This window comes from Panthera uncia, chromosome A2, assembly GCF_023721935.1.
Source record: "Panthera uncia isolate 11264 chromosome A2, Puncia_PCG_1.0, whole genome shotgun sequence".
Lineage (NCBI taxonomy): Eukaryota > Metazoa > Chordata > Mammalia > Carnivora > Felidae > Panthera > Panthera uncia.
The window spans coordinates 43,101,125-43,126,408 of record NC_064816.1 but is presented as its reverse complement, the minus strand read 5'-3'; the positions used below and the strand labels follow the sequence as shown (position 1 = coordinate 43,126,408).

The following is a 25,284-nucleotide window of genomic DNA, read 5'->3' as shown; positions in this document are numbered from 1 at the left end:
ACACACACAGTACAGTATACTACATTTATTTCAATTAAGCTGTGTTGTGTAGAAAAAAGATAGTAGAATTAACTCAGGATATCTGGATTCTAGTCCTTATGTTGTAACCACTTTCACTTTAATAAATTATTTAAACAGTATGAGAGTCTCCTTATTTTTAGATAGTTTTATCAATACTTAATTCTACTTTTTGTACAGGGTTGTGAAGTTGAATTTAAACTGAGATATTCTAAGCAGGTAGATGTGAAAAATGTATCTTAAGTGATTCTATAGATACAATGGGTTATATGAATATATTCACTGGTTTACTTCTTGGCCAAATATTTAGCAAACACCAACTCGCAAAATCATTGAGCTCAGCTAAGCAATGGAACTGAAGACAGGGATTGGAACCTGTTAGTAGTTTTCCTGGGCAAGAAGGGAGAGAGCATAACCCAGTTCCAAGATCCCTGGATTTGTTGTCAAAATATATGGATTGAGTCTTGGCTTCAGGGCTTATCAGCTAGAAAGTAATTTCCACTTCTTAGTTGTCTCATCTGAAAAATAGAAATAATAAAAAGAACAGTTTCCCTGCCTGAACTAAGAGCGAAATTGAACATTAAACATGTTGATATCAGCTTTTAAGAATGAATGTGTTTTTGTGTGTTTTTTGGTTTTGTTTTGCTTTTTTGTTTTTTTGCTTATAAATGGATTGATAAGTATTTTGTCTTTCTACGAACTTAGGAAAAGAGAGATGTTATAAATTGGGAGTAATCTAAGTAATTCCAGAAAAAATAAGAATTGTACCAGAAAAGTCAAGCACTAAACAGCACTAGTGATTTTACAGCAGAAATAGGTGGTGGGAAAGCCTAAGAGAAGAGTGTGTTGTCATATGAAAGATTTGTGAGATCTCCCAAGAGGGAGTGGCTGACAGACTTCTGGCTTCTCAGAGAAGATGCCTCTGGATAAAACCTCTAATTATACTAACACCCTAAAAGATCAATATAAAGTCATATTTGGCTGTCATACAGTCAACAGCATTTCATGAAACAGAAGAAGAGAGGTGTCTAAGAGAAGCTGAAATCTGAAGGGCCACAATAGGACAGATATTATACCTCTATTAATTACGACATAGACTAATGGGCTTTGAATGATTACAATGCTGGCCGTGGCACTATACTATGTAGGTTCCTGAAATCATGCCTGTGGCTGAAAGGACCCCTAACATGGATGCTTTGTGACTCAGAGAACTTGGTTTAGACAAGTCTCCAGCATCAAGCAGGACCTCCCAGAATTTAGAAATTGTTTTTCAATAGTAACTGGTGCTGAATAGAGCAGGGGTGACATGTATCTGTCACCTGGACCACTAGCTGCTAACTCCTCCACCCATGGCTGACACAGTGACTGACTATGCCACACACAAATTCACAATCATTCTCCATACAGTGCTTTAGGCAGTTGCTTCCAATCAGTTGGTGCTGGTACCTAAGGTCAAAATTCTTCACCATCTTTGTAAAAGTGATTTAGGAGAAATGAAATGGTGACCGTGTGAGGCAGGGGTTAGAAAAGGCCTAGTGCCAAATCTCATGCAAACTGGGGGCAGGCACTTCTAAAAATAAGCCTCCTGACTTTTTGCTCAATGATTATTTGGTACATGTGCTTTGGTCACTCAGATGTGAGAGTGGAGGTACGGGAAATAAGATGGAAAAAGGGACATCTTCGAGTCAAGTACATAGCCTGTAAATGTTGCTCTTGTGTATAGTTTACAATCTCCTCCCTTTTATGGGTTACTTCTTGTTTTCTTGCCTCTGTCTTATTGGGTAAATTAGACACTTTTCTGGAGTGTAAACTTTCTTTAAAATTTTGTAGGCAAAAGTTAAAGAATTTAACTTGAGGGCAATTTAACACATTGTCTTGAGCATAAGCCAAGTATAAGTATATGATGGAATAGATATAAAACCCATACAAATCATAAATGTATAAGGCAAGGCTTCAACAAAACCATGTGCTTGTGGTTCACTGTTTCAGGATATGTTCCCAGATTCCCAGGGGTACATGCTGACGCTCTTTTGCTCTCAGAAAAATATCAGTAAAAAAAGTTTGGGAAATATCGTCTAGGTCTGGTGTCAGCAAACTTTCATACACTAAGGAAAGAATCCATATATTTTTTTCAACAGAACAGCATTCTTTTCAAAGTTAGCACATTCAGACTCTTGAGTAGAGGCTGCAAAGTGACGGCACACAGAATGGATTTAGCTTGCATAAGCATGCGTGTCTTTTACGGTTTCACAGGCTTTAAAAAGAGTAAAAATCACATGAACATCTAGATATTGGGATTTTCTTGAAACTCAAACACAGCTCTCAGTTATCAGTCCTCAAGAGAAATCAGGGAAGTGCAACACAGCATCCACTCCACTAATGGTTCTCTAACTTGAGTGAGCTCAGAATCACCAGAAGGGCCTTGTTACCATACAGAATGCAGAGTTCCACACCCGGTTTCTGATTCAGAAGGTCAGGGATGGAGACTAAGAATGTGCATTTGAAACAAGTTCCCAGGTGCTGCTGCTTGTGGTCTGGAGATCACACCGGGAGAAACAGTGCATTAAAAGAGAGAAACACGGGGGCGCCTGGGTGGCGCAGTCGGTTAAGCGTCCGACTTCAGCCAGGTCATGATCTCGCGGTCCGTGAGTTCGAGCCCCGCGTCAGGCTCTGGGCTGATGGCTCAGAGCCTGGAGCCTGTTTCCGATTCTGTGTCTCCCTCTGTCTCTGCCCCTCCCCCGTTCATGCTCTGTCTCTCTCTGTCCCAAAAATAAATAAATAAAAAAACGTTGAAAAAAAAAATAAAAAAAAAAAAAAAAAGAGAGAAACACGCTAGTCTCTCATTCCATGAGGGAAACAACTGGCAGAGCTGAGTAGCAGCTGCCCATTTAGGAGAGGGCTGGGGGTCTCCATTGTGCCAAAGCCTTTACCAATCCCTACTTCTTACACAGGCCCATATTGCTCAGTTGGCAATTGAGTGTGTGACCTGTTTTGAAATACAGAGAGGAAACGCAAAGAAATGGAATTGACACTTAGTTGCATGCTCTTGCTAGCATGAAAATGGTACTGTAGAGTAAGCACAAGCTAATCGGAGTATTTGGATGGAAGGAAGGTAGAGATGACACCAAAACCACACAGAACAAACATTAGAGCTTTGTACGATTGTGATGAGTGGTGGTCCAGCCCTCTTCACGTAGTCAAACCTGTAAGGCTATCTCTCTGTGATAGTTTGAATGGAGTATGAGAGGCAGAAAAAAAATACTGTTCATTGGGATTAAAGGGTGTTTCTTTCAGTTACTTCTTAAAAATTTGGCATTTAAAGAAATCAAAGGTACTGTCGTATTTTATGAAGAACTCAAATACAACATCCAAAGCTCATCTGGTAAGTTTTAATCCTTAAAGCATAGATATCTTTGACAGCCAAAGTAAAATATAAAATACTTGAGACAATGTGAAAACTGCATGCTGGTTAAAAAGATACCTATCAAAGTTCAATGTCCCATTCTAGAGAGAAAGCCACTTTTCCTCAGGTGAGAATTGGGCTGAAAAAAAGCGAGATATACCTCTTTCAGCTTAAAACTTATGTCCCTTTCCTACAAGACCTTCTGCCAGATCTCTGATTGTCTCTAGAAATGTTGGGGGAGGTATTGCTGGGGAAGGTATATCCAGTCAGTATCCAAATCCTGTAGATTAGAATTCCACAGGATTTCTTGCTTCTATGCCCATCTCACCATTACCTGTCATTGGCCTAAGAACATCCTGCCATTTTGCCAACTTTCCAGGCCAACCCACACACCACTGCCAGATTAATTTGTCTAAAGAGCAGTTTTGGATCCCATTCCTCCTTCCCACACAAGTCCTCTGTGATCTCCACTGCAACCTGGATCAAGTAAAATACATCAACATAGTTGTCAAGTCCTTCCAAAGCAGGACTTCAAATTATCTAGTCTTAGTTTCCTACTCCTCTCTCCATGTAAGTCCATATTCTGGGGGAGTACTCGTCAAACTAGGCTCTTCAAAAGAACAGAGAGGTTGATTACTCTGATTACTTTGTCATATAATACATATCTATTTTCTCTGAAATCACCTTTAAATACAAAGATAAGGCACTATGGGAAGGCTATGCCTACCTGTCTCGGCTGTAAGTGGAGACCTCTGTTTTTTTAGCTTTTTCTGTGATTTGCTCTTACCAACAAAACTATATTTTAAGAAATGTTTGTCCTGCTAAGTAGAGTTGCTTAAGGTAAAGTGGAAAAACAGTCACTGATCCCCTGATGTGTTCTATGTTTTTCAATCTCGCTGCCTAGGCTTGGTCACTCTCTCTCAGGATGCCCTTCTGCCTTCTGCTTATCTCAACGGCTACATTTTACAAAGAGCCATCTTCCCTCCTGGAAAAATATATGTGGTCTCTGCTCATCAACCAAATCAACATGTGTTTCTCTTTTGCTTCGCGGCAACTACACATTATTTCACATATTAAACTTTTGTTTTCCCTATATTAGAATTATTCAATTACTTGTCTCTTCTCCAGCTACCAGATTCAAGAATTACTTGTGGACAAGAATACATATGGCAGGGGAACATATGCTTCACTTTCGTCCCTCCCATTCTGCAATCAACTAGTGAATATTAGTTGAATTGAATTGGAATTCCAAATGTCCCAAGTTTCCTAGAGCACCAATTCATTACTAAACTCTAGGCCAAAAGCATTAGTAAGAAACAAGTTACCTATAAAGAAGAGTATACAATACTTCCATTAGACCACTGAATGCAAAGTAGAATCACTGAAATCAGAGAAGGACAGAAAATCTATAATATCAGAATGTACATTTTTCAAATCAGAATGGCTAAGCCCTTTCTCTAAAAAAACTTTCCTTTTATCTCTGACTCTCTGACATGCAGTTTTACTGAGTTTACAAAATGGCAGTAAGAAAAGATGACTAATTCATAGTCTTCCAAATACTTAAGGGAAAAAAGACTCGGTAAAAGGAGAGAGGTAGGCATGCAGAGATGGTTAGCCCATACAACACAACAGGCTAAATGACATGTGCCAATAAAACTCAGGTAACCAGATGACACCTGGGTGGCCTGGCCAGAACTGCAGTTACTCAAAGGGGGCACTGATCCCTGGACTAAGATATTACCACATAGAAGGAAGGAAACTTGGATTTGGTGAGCCAGGTTTTCAAATCTATTTTTAAGTAAGGCTACGTCTTTTTCTTTAATTTCTTTTTTTTTTTACATTTATTTGTTTTTGAGAGACAGAGAGAGACAGCGTGAGCAGGGGAGGGGCAGAGAGAAGAGAGAGGGAGACACAGAATCAGAAGCAGGCTCCAGGCTCCGACCTGTCAGCACAGAACCCAATGCGGGGCTCAAACCCACGAACTGTGAAATCATGACCCGAGCTAAAGTTGGACGCTCAAGTGACTGAGCCACCCAGGCGCCCCATAAGTAAGGCTACGTCTTATAAGTACATGAGCAGAATCACAACTGGTTTAATTCTTTACACTTCAAAACACTTGAGTATCCATAATCTCATTTGTTGCCTCTACTAATAAGTAGAGGAAATAAGCAGAATAAAGATTGGTTCCATTGGAGGGACAGGGAAAGTGAGACATAGGAAAACAAGTGATCTATTCTAAGACTACCAAGAAAACCAGTGGATTTAGATTTAGGATTAAAGCTGACACCTAGGCAAAGATTTCTTTTCCTATGCTGGAAGCCATTGCAATGGCACCTTTCAGCTTAACTGAGCCAGTAACAAGGTGGGCACAGAGGTTATCATGACTGATGTTGCCAGGCCTTTTGCTGAAATAACTACAGTGGGGGTTATTTCAGGGTTCACCACCATCTTGTTTCCTTTTGAATGCCACAGTACCTAATCCTGTATGGCACTCAAGAGATGCTCAGAATATCAGGGAACTAGCTAGCTGACCAGTTAAATCTTGAAATATCAGGATATACAGGTCACTTGTATATCAACATTTAAAGATATTTTCTAAGAAAAGGCTGCACACATCATCATTATTAGAATATGTGCTGTTTGCCACAACATAATCAAAATCTGTCTTATTACCTGAAGCTTAGCAATTTCTGGGGAGAAAGGAAAAAATATTCAATGTGGGAACTGAAAGGCATTCTTAGGAATGATTAACAATTTTGAGTAAATGGTAGAAAATGTCAGTTAAACTATAATTATTTACATTTTTAAAAGGATTCAAGCAGTTATATGAGTAACAGAACAAGTTTTCAAGCAATGTCACCAACTCCCACACAAGTCACTGATATACAGCCTTTTCATCAGATTATTAAACAATTCTACACCCTCCTCCTCCTCAATTAAAGATGTGGTCTGAAATTCAAACAACTGACATTTAAATTTTGATTCTAAATTAACCCTTAATCAAATTTGCCAAGCAAATACTAGTCTTCATTGTAATCAGAGATGCTTTTTGCCGTCTCTTGTCTGCATTTTGCCAATGCTGAAGTAAGACCAATAACAAATGCATTTGGCCTGGTGGTCTATTAAAAATAGACCTGTCCTTCCCAAAGAGAAGAATTTACTTTTACTTGTACCTTTATAAACATAAAAGATATTCAATGACCATAATAGTCAAATTCTGCCTTGAGATGTGGTGGACAGAACCAGATGAATGATTAATCATCCTTGAGTTTTTCTTTACTATTTGGTTTGCCATTAAAGGTAAGTTACTCTTCTTGGCAATACTTCTTCCTTTGGTTCTCATGATAACCAATCATCATTCCTCAAAGGCTGGCCGTAGGAATGGGCATGAGTCTTGAGGTAGACCAATGATATTACCTCATCCCCTAAGGCACAGTAATTGGTTCAGGAAGACTCATATGACAAAAGCCAGCCAATCAGAATCTTCTAAAATGCAATCCCTGCAAAAGGGGGCCTTTTTTCTCCTTCAGGTTTTGAGATGTAGGGGCTGTGAGCAAAGTGCCTCATGCCCATGTTTAATGTGCTAGAGACAAGTTGATTTGAGGGGATGAAGCTAAGACTGAGAGCTGATAGGCAAAGCAAGTGAGTGCAGGTGGTATCTGAGTTACTTGAGAAAATCAATTTTGAGGCAACATTTTTGTCTTTCACGAAAGCTGCTTTAAAAAAAATCAGTAAATCTGTTCATTAAAAAAAATTCCCTAGTGGACACTGAGTTTCTGTCCTCTAGATTAAATGTCTTAACCAATAAAAACCCTTGTCATTTCTTTTCCTACTTAGAGGCTTAGCTTACCTCCCCTCTTCCATTTAGTAGTGTCCTTTTCTTACCATCATTCATACGTCCCCTCAGAACGTCCTTTGAAAAATCATTGTATACTAATATCCCACCACCCACTACCATTTAAAATTGTTGTTTAAATCAGGGCACTTGGGTGGCTCAGTTGGTTGAGCATCTGACTCTTGGTTTTGGCTCAGGTCATGATCCTACAGTTTGTGGATTTGAGCCCACATTGGGCTCCGTGCTGATGGTGCAAAGCCTGCTTGGGACTCTTTCTCTTTCTCTCTCTCCCTCTTCCCCTCCCCTACTTGTGCTCTCTCTCTCTCTCTCTCTCTCTCTCAAAATAAATTAACTTAAAAATTAAAAGAAAACTGTTCTTTAAATTACCAGCTCTTAGAAATAGTGGATTCTTGGGGTGCCTGGGTGGCTCAGTTGCTTAAGCCTCTGACTCCTGATTTCAGCTCAGGTCATGATCTCATGATCTGTGAGATGGAGCCCTGTGTAGGGATCTGCTCTGACGGTGCAGAGCCTGCTTGGGATTCTATCTCTTTCTCTCTCTCTGCCCCTTCCCTGTGCGCTGTGTGTGTGTGTGTGTCAAAATAAAATGAATAATGGATTTAAAAAAAAAAGAAATAGTGGACTCTTACCAATGACTCTTGTATCACTTTTATGTCAATGCGGCAAAGACGGTGGTGGGGGGGGGGCAGCTTCAAGAAAAACTTTCAGAGGAAAATAACATCTGATCATCACAGTTCTCTATCTGATGTCTAAGTCTGTGTGTGTGTGTGTTTAAATTAAATATCCTCACCTAAGGTATTTTAAGAGTATTTTCTATAACCAGTCAAATATGTACTCTAGTATTTGGAGTTAGACATATTTCTCTGGTCCTGAAACTTTGCCCCTTCTATAAGGCCCAGAAAGTGACTTAGCTTATCTAAGACTCAATTTCCTCATCTGAAAAGTGAGGATAATAATACACTTTATAGGTGGCTGAAAAGATCAAAGGGAATGTTGTAATAAGCAAAGTGCTTAATTACAATTAGCACAGTGTATAGCAAATATAAGTACTCAATAAATGTTAATGTTTATTGGTATTACTGCTAAAGCAAAGATTGTGAAAACAATTGTCTGATCATCTACATATCCATTCAACTTCATGGTAAAGATCCATTCTAAATCATCCACTTATGTTAACAGACCAGATCAGGGTTTATGATTAATAAAGCTACAATGACATCTTATCTTAGTGTCGTACTCATTTTTTGAAATTATTTTCATTTTATAGTATTCATTTGATTCATTTCTAGGATGTAATATCTATTTTCCAGGAAAGGAAAAGTGAGCAACACAGAGAATGTTTAAAACTTGGCATTAAGCAAAACTAACCCAGAAAAATTAAATCTTCTGACCATTTGTGTAGCACTAGTATATTCATGCTAATAAGGTGAAGTAGCAAAATAGTAACTTAAAACTAATTTGTTCTCTCACTTTCTAGAAGTTGGGGGGGGGCAATGATAAACATATGGTAGATAATAAACAAATGCTGTAATTGGGAAACTTAGCAGTAAAGTTATATTTAGAACTCATGTATTACAGATTGATAGCAGGAAAGTATCCCAGAGAAAATCTGTCTACTACTCTCCTTTCAGGAGCAGGGAGAAGTACCTTGGGAGGCATTAACCTTTCTTGGTTTGGTGTGGTTTGGTTTGTAATTAGCATGTGATTAGGGCAGGATTTGGAATCCATGACCTTAATTCTTACACCTACTGCTCTTTTCTCATATAGTGTAGTTGAAAGGCAGTAGGGAGATGTCCTGCACCTCATTTTGTGATCTTGGCCAAATCACTTAATCTCTCTAAGCTTCAATTTTCTCACATGTAAAGAAGGGATAACCCTCACCTCAGAGGCTTGATGACCAAATAAAACCATATACATGAAAACGATTTGTAAACGAGAAAACACCAAGCAAAGGTGAGAAATCATTACTGGGCAGGGATTGCAAATAGATTTTAACTTGACTGGGTAGCTCTGCCTAATTGGTATTGGCTCTCCAGAATGCTACATTAGGGTTTTGAGGATGCAGTGGTACTCAAGGAAAAAGGAGCCATAATTGATCTGCCTGCCATGGTACAAGAGCGGATAGTGGACACACATGTGGCAAATATGTAGGGTGATGCCTCTGCATAAATGAGTAGTGGCTAGGATGAGGAGAGGAGAGCCCTGAATGAAGGAGCATACATTCTGAAACACACTTTTTCACCTCTCTGTTCCCATAAAATGCAAAATTCTATAAAATGGATATTACTTACCAAATGTGTGCATTACCATGAGACTAAATTAAATAATGTATGCAAAAGAGCTCAGACACTGTAAAGCAACATCCAGTAGATTTGGATTAACACTATTAGAGCACAAAAAATTACACATGCAAACATATCTTACTCATCGAAAACACCTCTTTTACATGGATGAAAATAAAAGTTAATTACCCCTCTGTAACAGTGGCAAAACAATACAAAACTGATGTTCTTAAGTGAATGTTAGGAAAAATACATTTCACCCACCTTCAATTTTGAGCATTTTGCCTGTCACTTTAAATTGGCTAAATGTTTGACAGATGTTCAATAATTGACACAGCTTATCTTCCTCTCTCAGGCTCTTTTCCTACTCAATCACCAGCATTTCTAGTTGCTATAGCAACTGTAAACATTAATGATTATTCCGTCATGCCAGGGGGATTTAAACACATTCTTAAGTTAAAAGTTCCCTCAGGAAAAAAAAAGTCTATCTATCTTTGGAAAGATGGGAAATATTATATGATTTAAATTCCCTGGTTATTGAATTTATTAGATCTAAATACACAAATCTTCTTCTATAGTTTCACATAGGTAACGATTTTTTTTTCTCCCATCTGAGTAACAAAGGAGTTGTGGGGAATTGAGAAACTCAGCTTTCTCTGATGAAAGGGAAAAATAATTGATCTTGATAAATGATATAGCAGAAGCTGGTGGGGAGTTTTGAAAGAAAGAAATGACCTAAAGTTTCATGACATAATCTGGGTGCAAATTTAAAGTAACTCTACTTAAAGCCTCAGTGGTTTCAAAAGTAAAACTGGGGTCGCCTGGGTGGCTCAGTTGATTAAGCATCTGACTTTGGCTCAGGTCATGATCTCATGGTTCATGGTTCGAGCCGTGCATCAAGCTCTCTGCTATCAGTACAGAGCCAGCTTTGGATCCTCTGTCTCCCTCTCTCAGTCCTTCCCTGCTCTCTCTCTTTCTCTTAAAAATAAACATAAAAAATAAAAAAAAAGAGTAAAACTGGAATGATTATATTTGTTCTAACCACACAAGTCACCCTATACTGTAAAATACACTAAATGCACGGGGTCATTACTGTGTTTTGTGGCAAAGTGAACAATAGTTTGAGCTTCAGAAGAAAATGAAAATAAATTGAAAGACGGGAACATTTACAACATTTATTTCAAGGTGGGGGACGATGAGCCAGATCTGTGTAATAGTTTTGTTGTTTCCCATGCTTACTATCTTAAAGTGTTTTTCAATGATTGCCAACATTCAAAAATTGAAAGATTTCACAGAGAATTTCACATTTAAGTCTCCTCAGGGAAAACTACAAGGCCACACAATACTGACCTCATTTCTCCTCAAGGCAATAAGTGGCCAAAGATGAGCAGTGGCTGGCCTGTTTGAAGGGATCATGTGGATCTCTACCTTGCCTACAGTATCTTAATCATTTATACTATTACTTGCCTGGCCCTTGGAGAAAATACAGTTTTAAAAGCGAGTGAACCTTTTTCATACATGCATTCCTAAAGCAAATCTTCCGGATTTCCATGAACCTAAATCATTTTGTGCCCCTTGCTCTTCTTGAATGAAGTAGGGGACAGCTAATATCTGTGCCTCACTTTGTGGAAACCGCTTCTGTTCACACCGGTCACTGCCTAACCCCTGAGGTCCAGTGACTGACTAGGGCAGGCTTAAATGGAAAACAAGAGGCCCAAAGAAGCCCCCAAATTTTGTCTTTCTCAATGCGTAGGCTTTTTCTCTCTTTTAAAAAATTATACTGTGGCAAGATACACATAAAATTTACCACTTTAATGTGTACAGTTCAGTGGTATTAGTACATCCAAATTGTTGTGCAACTATTACTCATTATCTCCAGAACTTTTCATCACCCCAAACTGAAACACTGTATCCATTATGTCTAGTTTTTAATCACTCATTCAACAAATATTTCTGTGTGCCTATTATATACCAGGAATTCTAAGCACTACAGAACAGGATATATAAAGTAGGGATATAGTTTTAGGGGAATCAGGTTTCCTGAATCCTGCTTATGTTTCCAGGACAGTAAATCTTATGGTTCATGGTATTTATTTCTTCTATCCTGAAATAACTCTTTGGGGATCCTGGACTGCAAACATACCTTGATACATATAAGACAACGACTGGACACTGATCGTTTTTGGTGCTTAGTTTTTCCCACCTGGTCAACTCATACCCGACTTTTCATTAGGAACCATTTCTCTCCCACTCTCAGTAGATGCTATTATATGAGTTGGGCTTCTCTTCATTCTGGCTCCAGGAATGCACACATGTTCTATGTCTACCCAATCAGAATTTTCTATCCGGCACCACCCCATAACCTCCAGTCACCATAATTAGTTTAGGGATGGACACATGACTCAAGCTGGCACATGAAAGTCAATTTTGAAGCTTGTGCTAAAATCACTGGGAATGAGTCACTCTCTTTTTGCTGGGGTTACCATACAATGAGAGCCAGCTCAAGCAAAGTAAAGCCAAAACATGCATAGCCAGATTCCTAAAACTATCACTCGAGAACTAAAATCTAGCTGCATCTAATGGGAATTTTATGCCAATATGTTCTCATTTTTGTTCAAGCTCATTTGAATTGGGTTTTGAAACTTATGACAAAAAGGATGTTGATTACAAAACAATTAGACAATTGACATAATATTGAAGAATGTTATATAATCTCAACAAGTATCCAATGGCCAATTGTATGATGACTTCTGAAAACTTGTTCTCCAATTCTACCTTTTTAATTCTATTTGAAGCAAAAATTACCCCCCTTGTCCCTGGCTAGTTCTGCTAACACAGGACTGCTCTAATGCATTCTTGGTTTCTTTGCTTTAATTCATCTTTCTCAGATGTCTACCTAGGTTGATTCTAACTAAAAACATATCATCTAAAAGGTTAGGCTAAAATTTTAGTTATAATGCTGCATCTACCAGTTGTCAGAGGTGTGAACTTGGGCAAGTCACCTCAACTCTTGAGTTGTTCTAGTAGTCAAGTCAGTTTTGCAAGAGTATGGGGAGGCGGAATCAGGCAGATAGGTATTTTCTAGGAGTATCTCTGTAGTTGATCTCCTCTGATGGATGATGATTCAGGACAGAAAGTAAGAGTGGAATGAATGAAGGTCCCTCTCAATAAAAGCTCTGAGTATAGACAGCCAATGTTCATCTGTTATTTACTAGGTGGCCAGGTGCTAGCACACTATGCGTTTGCACAGGACAGACACAAATGACGGTAAACAGCAAATGGCTTGGTTATTCTGCAAAGGAGGGCATGTGGCACAGAATTATTTTCAGCCAGCTTCACAAACACAGACATACTAATGTTAGGTATAAGGGACAAGATACATATAATTTTAGCATTCCTGTTACCCTTCAGATCACAAACTGCTAGGTGAACACTGATTAGCTGACCCTCTTTTATGACGCCTGACCTTAGATGTACTTTTTCAGCTTGTGGCAGGAGTTTGAATTTTTCTTTCTTTCTTTTTTTTTTTTTCTTTTTTTTTTTTTTTTTTTTTTTTTTTTTTTTGGCTCTCCATAAGTTTCTTAACCAAGACCTGTTGAACAAGGGGTGATCTTAGTTTTTAGTAGATCTCTGCTTGTGGAGAATTGCATGTGGCCCTTAGTGACTTCTAAGGTGATGGGTGCCAACGTTCAGCTATCAGAAGAAACTGCCAAGTCTATCTCTTGAAACATTTGCCTTTTCCCTTCTGACTTAATTAAGAAATGAGAACAAGGATGTAATAAAAAGACTCAGACCAGAGAACTATGGTCAACAAGTTGAGTCTGTAAAAACACAACTGATCATAAGAAAAAAACAAAACAAAACAAAACAAAAACATGAGCACCCATTCTACAAAGCAACATTTAAAACACATATGCATGAAATACTGGTTTAATTGAATTTAAAGAGGCATTATATGCCATATGTTAAACTATGTGGACAAATATGTTGGGGAGATTACAGGTTGAAAAAAGTTGGGTACATTTCTTCACTACAGGACTTCTCCAAATCCTTAAGTTGTAAAATCTCCAAGAGGTGAATTTAATAAACAGCATTTCCCAAATCAAGGGACTGTCCTACATGCTCTTAAAACCTCCTAAAATATGAGATCTGGTTACTGGATATATAAACATGGCATTTCTATTATCATCATGTCATAAGGATTCGGAAGCCCTTAATTAAAATACATGATTATCTCAGCAGTCTTTAGTTGGTGTTTATTTTGAAAAATCTACATTGTAAAAGATGTAAATGGGAAGTGTAGGAGAGGTGTGAAGAGGCATTCAACCCTAAGAACTCAGTAGGAACCCTGAGTAAGGCAGACCTTAGTTCCTAACAGGTCAGCTCTAAGTCATTTACTCTAAGCATCACGTATAAAATGGGACTAGTAATTTACTTTTCTCAAAGGATTGTTCTGAATATTTCACCTCCTTCAGTATTCTTAACATGTCTATAGGGGAATGTAATCCCTATTTTTGAAAGGTGTTTACAAATAATATAAAAATTCTCTTGACCTACACTCTTGGAACCTAGAATTAGTTGGTTAATTTAAAGAGTAAAAGTGGGAAACCACAAAAAAAAAATGCCATATTTACACCTTAACTATCTTATGCAATTAAGTTTATTATTAGGTATTATTTATGTATTTATTATTCATTAATAAATTTTTATTTAGAAAATCAAATGTATTATTTGTAAATATTTTTTAAAGTTTATTTATTTTTTTTTGAGGGAGGGAGGGAGGGAGAGAGAGAGAGAGGGAGAGAGACAGGAAGGGAGGGAGGGAAGGGCAGAGAGAGGGAGAGCCAGGTGTGGGGCTCGAACTCACCACCTGTGAGATCATGACCTGAGGTGAGATCAAGAGTCTGATGCTTAACCAAACTTCCACCCAGGCACCCTTGTCAATCTTTTGATATAGGAACCATATACCCCTTTGCCTTCTCATTTTTTATCTTTTAAAAATGTTTATTTATTTATTTTGAGACAGAGAGCATGAGAGACCACACAAACATGCCCGCACACACATGAGGGAATGGCAGAGAGAGAGGGAGACATAGAATCCCAAGCAGACTCTGCACTGACAGCGGGGGCTCACGACTACGCGATCATGGCCTGAGCCGAAATCCAGAGTCCAATGCTTAACTGACTAAGCCACCCAGGCACCTCCTTTTTTTTTTTTTTCCTTGAGTGTTATCTTTTTTTTTTTAAGTTGACTGTTAACTAGGGCTGATGTTATCATTTTTACCTAAACTACACTCATCATGCCTGAGACTTGGTTTTGTTAAAAAAAAGACTGGTGAAATTACAAGAGAATAGAATCCTACTAGAGTTTAATGATCCCCTCCCCTAAATTTTTATAATTATCTTGCCCACAGCATCTTTATTTTTCATTGACTTGCCTTTATTAAGTCTTCCTCAAAGGATTCCAAGTTGTTTTTGTAGAAGTGACAGTTCTTTCCTTTTCATTACCTTTCATTAATTTATGTAATATTTAAACTATATAAGTACAATTTAACATAAATAGGTTTAGGGAAAAAAAAAACTGACTCTCGGCAAGTATACAACTTAAAAGGGAGGAACAGAAGGGTATAGGTTTACTTTAGTATAGCCTACCAAGCCATGAACCTACAGTTTGCCACAGTCAATAGGCATTGTGCATTAAAGAAGGAATGGAGAGAATCTATTTATCCAGAAAGTTAGCTAAGAGGGGGGAGAGGGGTGGTGGGTTGAGAGAGCCTTTACAGTGTTTTAAAAGATGACATATTTTGTTTTATTGCCCTGTAAACAGACTCTGGCTTATTAGACCATGTAATTATAGTTAAAGTCTCTGCAAAGTCTTCTTATAGAAGCATTTTAGGCTGACTTCTAACTTGTTAGTTCCATTAGGGAAGACTGATAGTGATGTTGGGACTTAACAGGTGTGATGGCAGACCAATGACAAAGAAGTATGGAGAAGATTGTTTTCTAGGTATCTCTCAATTACATGATATAGATGATTGTCCAGTCCAAATAAAATAGTGCATTTCAACTTTCCACTGATGTATCCCTACCTGAAAAGTAGGATAGAACACACATTCTTAAGAGCCAGGAGACAGATCCCACAGCAGTTTATTACAAGCCAGGAGTTTATATTACACATTTATTCTACTTTCAAATTCCACTGGATAATAAATCTATGGTGGTTTTAATATAAAGTGTTTTAAAATACAACCACTAAATCCCCCAAATCTGTAAATACATAGAGTTCTTGCAAAGGAGCATAATCACATGGTACCGAACATGATGAAGAACAAGAAGCAATGAGAGAGATGGTACTTTTAAAAATATCAGAGAAGGAGTGAAAATGACCACAGTTCTTACATTAAAGGATACAAGCCATACAGGTATCTGGGAAATGAGAATTTAAAGACAAGGGAACAGCAATCACAAAGACTCCACTGCAGGCAGGTATATGTTTAGTGTCTCTGAGACAGAGCGTATGAGTGCAAGACAATGAGAAGGGGGATGATGATTAAGACATTCCAGGGATCAGCTATATGGAGGCTATTAGCCAAGAGGGGAGTTTTAGGGTTTTTTTTCCCCCTGAATCAGATGTAAAAGCCTTTGGAGAGTTTTAAGCAAGGAAGAAGCATGAACTGACTTACATCTCAAAAGTATCATTCTGTCTTTTATCATATGGAGTGGGGTAGAAATAGAAGTAGGGAGAACGGCTAGGAGGCTGTTACGAAATTCAAAGTAGATGTGTTGGGAGTGTGAATGAGGGTGTTAGTGGTGGAAGTGGGGAGAAGTTGTTAGACACAGGGTATACTTTGAAGGTACAATGCAAAGGATTTGCTAACAAATTAGATGGTAGTATAAGAAAAGGAAATAAATTAAGGGTTATGTCCTAAATTTCAGTCTTGAGCCAATGGATAAACGGGGCGGCCCTTTCCTATAACTGGGAAAACTCTAGCAAGATCAGATTTAGAAAGAAGATCAAAGCTCAAGTTTGGTCATGTTATCTTTGAGATGACTATTAGGCAACCAAGCAAGGTGATGATCAGACAATGGATACACGAGTCTTGCTTGGATTTAGGAGGGAGGGATAGTGAAGATAGACATTTGGGAAACATAAGTATAAAAGTGGTTTTTAAAGCCATGAGCTATATGACATCATTACGGAGTATGTATATATACTCCCTATATACAAAGTCTGGGTCCTGAACTTGAGGGCTCTTATAATTCACTTAAAGAAGATGGGAAGATGACAGGAAAGTAAGAAGAAGCCAGTTAAGGAGACTGAAATGGGAAACTAGTGAAGTACAGGGGTACCAAGAGAGTTGTAGCCCAAGGTCAAGGGAAGAGAGTATTTCAAGTTGAGAGTGATCAACTATATCCAAATGCTGCTGACTGGCTGAATAGAGAGACAACTGAGAATTTACCACTGGCAGTAGTACCATAGGAGATCACTGATGAGACTAAGTACAATTCTGGGGAAAAGTCCTGATGCACTATGTGCAGGAGTCACTGACACAGAAGATGCAGAGATAACTCTTTTGTGCAGTTTTGCAGTAAAGGAGAGCATAGAAAGGGGGTAGTGGGGGTCAAGGGACTTGCTGATTTATTTAGGACGGAAGGTATTGTTGCATGTTTGAATGCAGATAGAAGGGATGTAGCAGGGAAAGAGAATTTATTGAATGCAGGGAAAAGGAGAAAAACAATGGCTAGAGCAGTCTTTGAGAGGGTGAGAGGGTACAGAATTCAGTGCACAAATGGGTGAGGTTGACCTTACAGGCCCAGAGAGATTCTGTATTTGTGTTAGGGGAGGAAGCAGAAAAGTATCCATTGCCACAGCCACTACGTGAGACAGAAACACCAACATCTCCTAGTTGGATTATTACAACTTCCATGCTCTTGGTTTCTCTTTACACACTCATACCCTACTGCAAGCCATTTCTCACACTCTTCAGGAGAGTTATATTTTCAAACTATAAACACAATTACCTAAAACCTAATGACTTTCCACTGTCCTTGTGTCAAAGAACGTAATCCTCAAGATGGCTTCAACAAGTCTCACGGAGAAAATTTTAAATGTTGAATGAAGTCTCAATATATTCTCTTAACTAACGTGTTCTTGAAAAAAATGGGGAGGGGGGTTGGTTTCTATATTTTTTTTATAAGCTTCAACCGAATAGAAAAGGTTCTTCTGTTTTTACATCTTATATTTCAATGTGACCTAGTTAATCCTTTAATAGCTAGCTTTCAATGCCTTTGATCAGCTTCTTACTGTGATATAAAAGATTAGATCCTATTCCTAAGAGTAAATCTCCTGTGGAACATTTCCTTGGTGAAATGTTTAATATTGTGGTCAATGGATGAAAATGAAATTCCTACAAATGCCTGTGTTATCACGAATGAGAACATTTCTAATAACTGTGCTTTCAACCTATTCCCTTCTGTTCCTCGTGGATATACCTTTCCCATGTAACAAAGAGCCTCTGACCCACAAAAAATGAAAAGATTTCTTCAAAAAGGTTTGAGCAAATAACCAAATCCTTAGGCTATTGGCCAAATGCAGATTTGATGTTGCAGCCCGTTTGGGAATTGATAAATTCCTTTATTCATCGCTGGTTACAGATGGAATCCCTGACTTGGTCCCCATAAGACTGATGAAATTGTAGCAGAAAAATAAAAATAAAAATAAAAATAAAAATAATTCTTATTCTCTTTCACTTGTACAGGAATTCTCCACCACAGTACATTTTCTTGGTGATGATAACAGTTGGCAACATAAGCATACTTCAAAGAATGCAGGATATAACAAGGTCGTAATATGAAGCAATTTCAACTAGGATTGTAGCAGAGATGATAATCTCTGCACTGTATTAACATATCAGTGCTCGAAACAGCTGGACTAAAATCCAAAATCTACCCGGATATAACTTTTTTTGAGCCATTTTTTCTGGGCAATGCAAAGAAAAGCAGATAGGTTGGTCCAAATTCCATAAGAGTTAGCATCACTCTTCTTAGTATTTTTTTGGGAAATCTTGTCCAACAATGGGCATTTAGGCTTAAAACACCTCTGAGTGTTTTATTCTCACTCTTTGGTTTCACATGATAAAGGAGAATACAAAAGGTGAGGTAAGAGGACTGGGCTTCCTGGTACTGAACATATGAACAGGAAGTATCACCTCTTTACCAATTAGAAGATAGTAACAGCATCATAGAAACAGCTTTTCACCGACCTTATGCAAGGCTTTTACTCTTTTACTCTACAGATGTAGATCACACAGCTAATTGCCAGAAACCTGGGACCCAGGTCTTCTGTCTTCTGGTCTAGTACTCTTACTCTAGTATTCTCATTTAAAAATTGGGAGACTTGGGTGCCTGGGTGGCTCAGTCGGTTAAAAGTCCGACTTTGGTTCTGGTCATGATCTCACAGCTCATGGGTTCAAGCCCTGCACTGGGCTCTATGCTGACAACTTGGAGCCTGGAGCCTGCTTCAGATTCTGTGTCTCCCTCTATCTCTGTCTTTCCACAGCGCGCTCTCTCTCTCTCTCTCTCTCTCTGTCTCTCTCAAAAATACATAAACATTAATTTTTTTTAAAAAAAATTGGGAGACTTAGTATTTAAAAAATGTAGTTTTTCCATGGGATGCCTGCTTGGCTCAGTTGGTTAAGCATCCAACTCTTGGTTTCGGCTCAGGTCATGCTCTCACGGTTTTGTGGGTTCAAACCCCAAGTAAGGGTCTGTACTGGCAGTAAGGAGCCTGCTTGGGATTCTCTCTTCTCTCTCTCTCTCTCTCTCTCTCTCTCTCTCTCTCTGCCCCTCCTGCACTCATGCTGTCTCTATCTCTCTTGAAAAATAAATAAATAAACTTAAATTTTTTTAAATATCTAGCTTTTCCAAAAGAAGAAGGATGAGAAGGAGATGAGGTAGAGAATGAGGAAGGGAAAGGATGAGAAGGAGGAAAAGAAAAAGAAAAGAAAAGTGAAGATCTGATCTCACACTCCCACATGACAACAGCAGGTAGAATGTTAAAACTCTATCTTTTCTGTAAAAAACTTGTCTTAGGTTAACTTTCTGGCTTTGTCATCCTGAAAATCTGATAAAGGTAAAATGTCATCCAGGTGACCAGGCAACAGTGCTACAGTAAAAATAATCCAGGATTGGCAGTCAGTGTGTTGGCTTTCCCTGAATGTGGTGACTCTCATCACAGACTTGCTCCTCATGGGGACTTTGGAAGCTACACGAGATCTTTGCTCCTACTTAAGACGTCAACCTTCTAAGTCAGAAGGCTCCATGCTTGGCTACATTCTTTGTTCTTAAAATATGACTGCAGGGACAAAAATCAGTCCCTGAATTGCTGTTTGTACGACTCCTGGACTCCCACTGAAGGGAAGAACCTGGCTCTGCTCTTTAGGGGTGCATTCTGTCCTGACCTGCCGTGTGCCAAGTGTGCTCCATGGTGATCAGGTCAGTCTGAATGCCTCACTGATCCTAAGAACACCCACTTGGATGCCTGGTAGTACCCATCACTTGCCCCTTTTAGATGAGATGCATGGTCTCTAGTTGACCAGAGCCTTCACTCTTCCCATTATCTCACGCATGGCTTTTTCAGTGTTGTCTCTGAAAGGTTTAGAGCCCTGGTCCAGATTCTGGATAAGGTAATTTATTCTTACAGTAACTTGACAAGTAACCTGTCAAGCGAAGTACTGAATGTCTCAATATTTATGAGCTTTAGAAAAATAAAAATCATTCACCTACAGGGGACTAACATGTTTCTGTTATGGTCACCTCTTCTTTATTTTGCTTTTTGGACAAAAGCAAAAACCTGCTATGCTGGCCCAGTGGGCTTCTAATTTTCTCTTTTCTGCCCCTAGTTTCTATGGACATCTGACGTAAAAATTAATAATCCAGCCAAAATCTAAAAGGCCATTTTGACTGACTTCAGATAATTCTTTTTTAACAATTAATTGAAAAACAAGTCTTCACCTACTGAGTTCACATCTTAGGACAAATCCTTTGCAGATATGGAAAGAAAGAACATTTTCAAAATAATTGGGCTTCATCTCTGAGTATTCAACATAACAATTAGTAATATATCTGTTAAATAAAAATTTAGGATGTGTGTGTCAGTGTGGATGCGATTAAAAAAAAAATAAAACCACAAAAAACAAAAAACAAAAACTGGTTACAGGCTGTCAACAAGCCAGAGGAAGGAGGCCATTAGCACGGCATTCATCATTCAGTAGTTCCAGGAACTTCATTTGAGAGAACAATCTACCTGCTTTAATTTTTATGAACCCCCTATGAGTTACAGATGCCAGATGTCTCTTCTCTGGCTACCTCTCTGATGACAGGCATAGTGGCACATAAAAAGAAAAGCAGCCAGTGTTGGGGAGGAAGCTCACGGCTTATGGCGGGACAGTCCATTATTAATGGAGAAAGTCACAGGGTAGTTAATGTACGGATGTCAGACTTTCCAACTTTCAGAGAGTCCCCTTGGGAAGTGGTGGTGACAGATGTGACGAAGGCAGAACTGCAAGCAGAGTGATAGTCAGCAGGGTATCATTAGACTGCTTGAAGAGCAGGGGCTCCTGAGTGATTAAGAGGTAAGAGCTTACAAGAGCCATGCATAAATTACACATCCCAGGGTCAACACCCCAAATTCTTCTTCATTTTTTTTTTACAAGGCATAGGATCTGAATGGCAAATATATGCTATCAGCCTGTCAACAGAAACTCTTAAAACTTTGCTATTTCTTATACTCAGTGTATACGAAAGCAAACTGACTCTTCATTTAATTAACACTGGATTGTTTCCCAGCTGCTTTTGGAAAGGGATATTGTGGGACAGAATGTAAAAGGGTGTTCAGAGGAGTCCTTTCACGTACTTGTGACTCATTTTAAAGATACCTGTACACAACACAGATGAGAGTTTTTAAAGCCAGGATTATGAAGGATTAATTTCAGTTTTAGCCAGTTCTACCTTTTAACAAGCCGATTCATTCTCATTCTGAAAACTTCAGTATAATCACATGAAAGCTTCTGGACTTTAAGCTTTATGGATCTACCCAGACATTAAAATGGAGGCCACATATGACTTAACAGGGAAACCACTTATACGTGGTTTGTTGAGTGAAGCTGCTCATTGTCAGGAAACTGACATACTCTGTGTTACTCTGACATACTTAGCCCTGAAACTCTGAGTTTAATTCAGACTTGATTCTTAATTGTTTATGAGATGTCTAGAATGCTGGTCTATCACAAGTAAACCTACGTTAATTGCATTTTGCTGTTAAAGACTGTTCCTGGGTACATGGGATTTTGTTGAAAATAAAAGAAGGTGTACCAGTGGAAAGCCAATTTGGTATGGTATTTGCTACAAAATAAAGTATGATGTGTTTCAGCTCACAGCCACTTTCAGGCTTTGGACCACTGACTTTCACATCCCTTCCCTGTATTTCACTGGTTGATTTTTAGTGACAAATGCCATATTTCCCCAGCTGAGATAAGTATGGAAATGAAAACAGAAGCTATGTCAACTTGAATTTAAAGTTTTCTAACCTGAAAATGAACTAGTCCTCTTAGCATAATGCACTCCCCCGCAAGCAAGTCTCTTAACTAGGCTACAGTGCCATTTGGGAGTGGGGTGTTTATATGTATATTTTCCTCAGTCCCTGCAGAAAGTCATCATCTGAGCATTGCTGAGTGCAGATTTAATGCACATCACTGCACACTTGCTCCAGTAACACGGCGAGGGCCTGCCACTGGAGATTCAGAACAGCTCTAGGCAGGAGCAAAGCGGATTATTGCCAATCCAGGCATTTTTAGTGATAAGCATCTCTCAAAGCAGGGTAGAAGGGCAGCTATTTTAACTTGACTATCCAGACCAATTTTCAAATGGAGAATAAGTAATAAAATAGCTATATATTTGCAAGATACCCATATGTTCATGGGTTGTAGAAACTCCTCCATACAATGCAAACAAACATTTTACTCCCACAAAAGCTGGCAGAAAAATGCTTTTTTGGACAAAGAGGTAATTAACAATGGAGAACCATTTAAATCAAAGCTAGAAGGAACCTTGGAGTTCACTAAATCCAACATACACTTGAATTTTAAAGTTCCTGTTCCAGATATTTTTAAGCATATACCAATTATGAAAGTAGAGATAATGGGATAATGAACCCTCATGTATCATCCACCTTTAATAATTATCAGCATTGTTTCATTCTTACATATCTCCTACCCTCTTTGGGTGTTAGTTGTCACAGAAATATATCTCTACTTTTCATTACACTTCTATTTTATAACTTAAAACATTTTTAATCTAAAATATGGGAAAGATTAAAGCAGATACTCTTTTTAGAGTTATCTGTATTATTTAAAAAAATTTTTTTTAACGTTTATTTATTTTTGAGACAGAGAGAGACACAGCATGAACGGGGGAGGGGCAGAGAGAGAGGGAGACACAGAATCAGAAGCAAGCTCCAGGCTCTGAGCCATCAGCCCAGAGCCCGACACGGGGCTCGAACTCGCGGACCGCAAGATCGTGACCTGAGCTGAAGTCGGACGCTTAACCGACTGAGCCACCCAGGCGCCCCATGAGTTATCTGTATTCTTAAAGACTTTTCCTCATATTGTAGACATATCAAAAAATGTTGTTTATGAATTGCTGAGGAATGTCATATTTACTTAACGTCTCAAGCATTTTGTTATCTATAAAATGGGGACATAGGTACTATTATGGTTGTTGTAAGAATTAAATTAGTTAACATATGCAAAGAATTTTAAATTGTGCCTGACCTGTATTATCCACTCTCTAATGTTAGTATTACTAACATTCATATGTGAGGTTGCTTTTGCTTTGTCAGGTTCTGGTGAGAAGATTATATTCATTTCATTAAATGAACTGGTCGCTTTTCATCCTGTCTTTGCTCTGACACAAATTATTTGGTAAGGGAATTACCTTAAATTTTTTTAAGATATTCTTTTTAATGTTTATTCATTTTTTTTTAAATATGAAATTTATTGTCAAACTGGTTTCCATACAACACCCAGTGCTCATCCCAACAGGTGCCCTCCTCAGTGCCCATCACCCACTTTCCCCTCCCTCCCACACCCTATCAACCCTCAGTTTATTCTCACTTTTTAAGAGTCTCCTATGGTTTGGTTCTCTCCCTCTCTAACTTTTTTTTTCCTTCCCCCCCCCCCCCCATGGTCTTCTGTTAAGTTCTCAGGATCCACACAAGAGTGATAACAAATGGTATCTGTCTTTCTCTGTATGACTTATTTCACTTAGCATAACACTCTCCCGTTCCATCACATTGCCACCAAACTCCACACCCGAAAAACAAATAATCCAGGGAAGGAATGGGCAGAAAACATGAATAGACACTTCTCTAAAGAAGACATCCAGATGGCCAATAGGCACATGAGGAGTGCTCAATGTCACTCCTCATCAGGGAAATACAAATCAAAAAACACTGAGACATCACCTCACACCAGTCAGAGTGGCTAAAATGAACAAATTAGGAGACTATAGATGCAGCAGAGGATGTGGAGAAACTGGAAATTTCTTGCACTGTTAGTGGGAATGCAAACTGGTGCAGCCACTCTGGAAAACAGTGTGGAGGTTCCTCAAAAAATTAAAAATAAATCTACTCTATGACCCAGCAATAGCACTGCTAGGAATTTACCCAAGGGATAGAGGAATGCTGATGCATAGGGACACATGTACCCCTATGTTTATAGCAACACTTTCAACAATAGCCAAATTATGGAAAGAGCCTAAATGTCCATCAACTGATGAACGGATAAAGAAATTATGGTTTTATACACACAATGGAATACTACTTGGCAATGAGAAAGAATGAAATATGGCCTTTTATTACCTTAAATTTTTGAAAAAAAATCTCTTATAAAATTTGTGACTCAGAGCACTTGGGAGAAAGTGATTCTTGATAGCTTTCAATTCTCCCATGATAAATGGTCTATTCAGATTTTCTATATTTTCTTGGTTCAATTTTGTTATTTATGTGGTCTCAGTAGATTTTTCATTTCATCTAGATGTTCAAATGATCATAGAATTGTGGGTGGTTTGCTCTTATGATTTTAAATCTTGTATGCAAAATTGTATGCTCTTTTTAATTTCTAATTTTCTGTATTTGTATTTCTCTGTTTTTTTTATTAGATTTGGAGAGGAATGCATTTATGTGTTTTTTTTTTCCTTCTCAAAACTTCTCTCAGACATCTCATGTGTATGGTTTCTATTTTCCAATTTACTAATTTTGACCTTTATCTTCTTTTCTTCTATTCCCCTTAGTGTGTGTGTGTGTGTGTGTGTGTGTGTGTGTGTGTGTGTTCTATTTTACCTTTTTGAAGTGAATAGTTTACTGATTTTGAGTTCCAGAATTATTTTTTACTGTTTATTTATTTATTTTGAGATAGAGAGAGTGCAGGGGAGGGGAAGAGAGAGAGAGAGGGAGAGAGAATCCCAAGCACTATCAGTGCGCAGCCTGACCCTGGGCTCCATCTCATGAATAGTGAAATCATGACCTGAGTTGAGATCAAGAGGTGGGGCTTGAATTCACAAACCATGAGCCTAAATTGAGAGCTGGTCGCTGAACCAAGTGAGCCACACAGGCATCCCCAGAATTTCTTAATAACAAGTTCAGTTATTCACTTGCTTCTAGATGCACTATT

At 38.5% G+C, this 25,284-nt stretch overlaps 1 protein-coding gene across 1 annotated transcript in view; it reads right to left on the bottom strand.

The window, feature by feature from the left end:
• The window catches only part of CNTN4 (contactin 4), an 895,772-nt gene that overhangs the window by 186,288 nt on the left and 684,200 nt on the right, over positions 1 to 25,284 (bottom strand). The window lies entirely within an intron of this gene.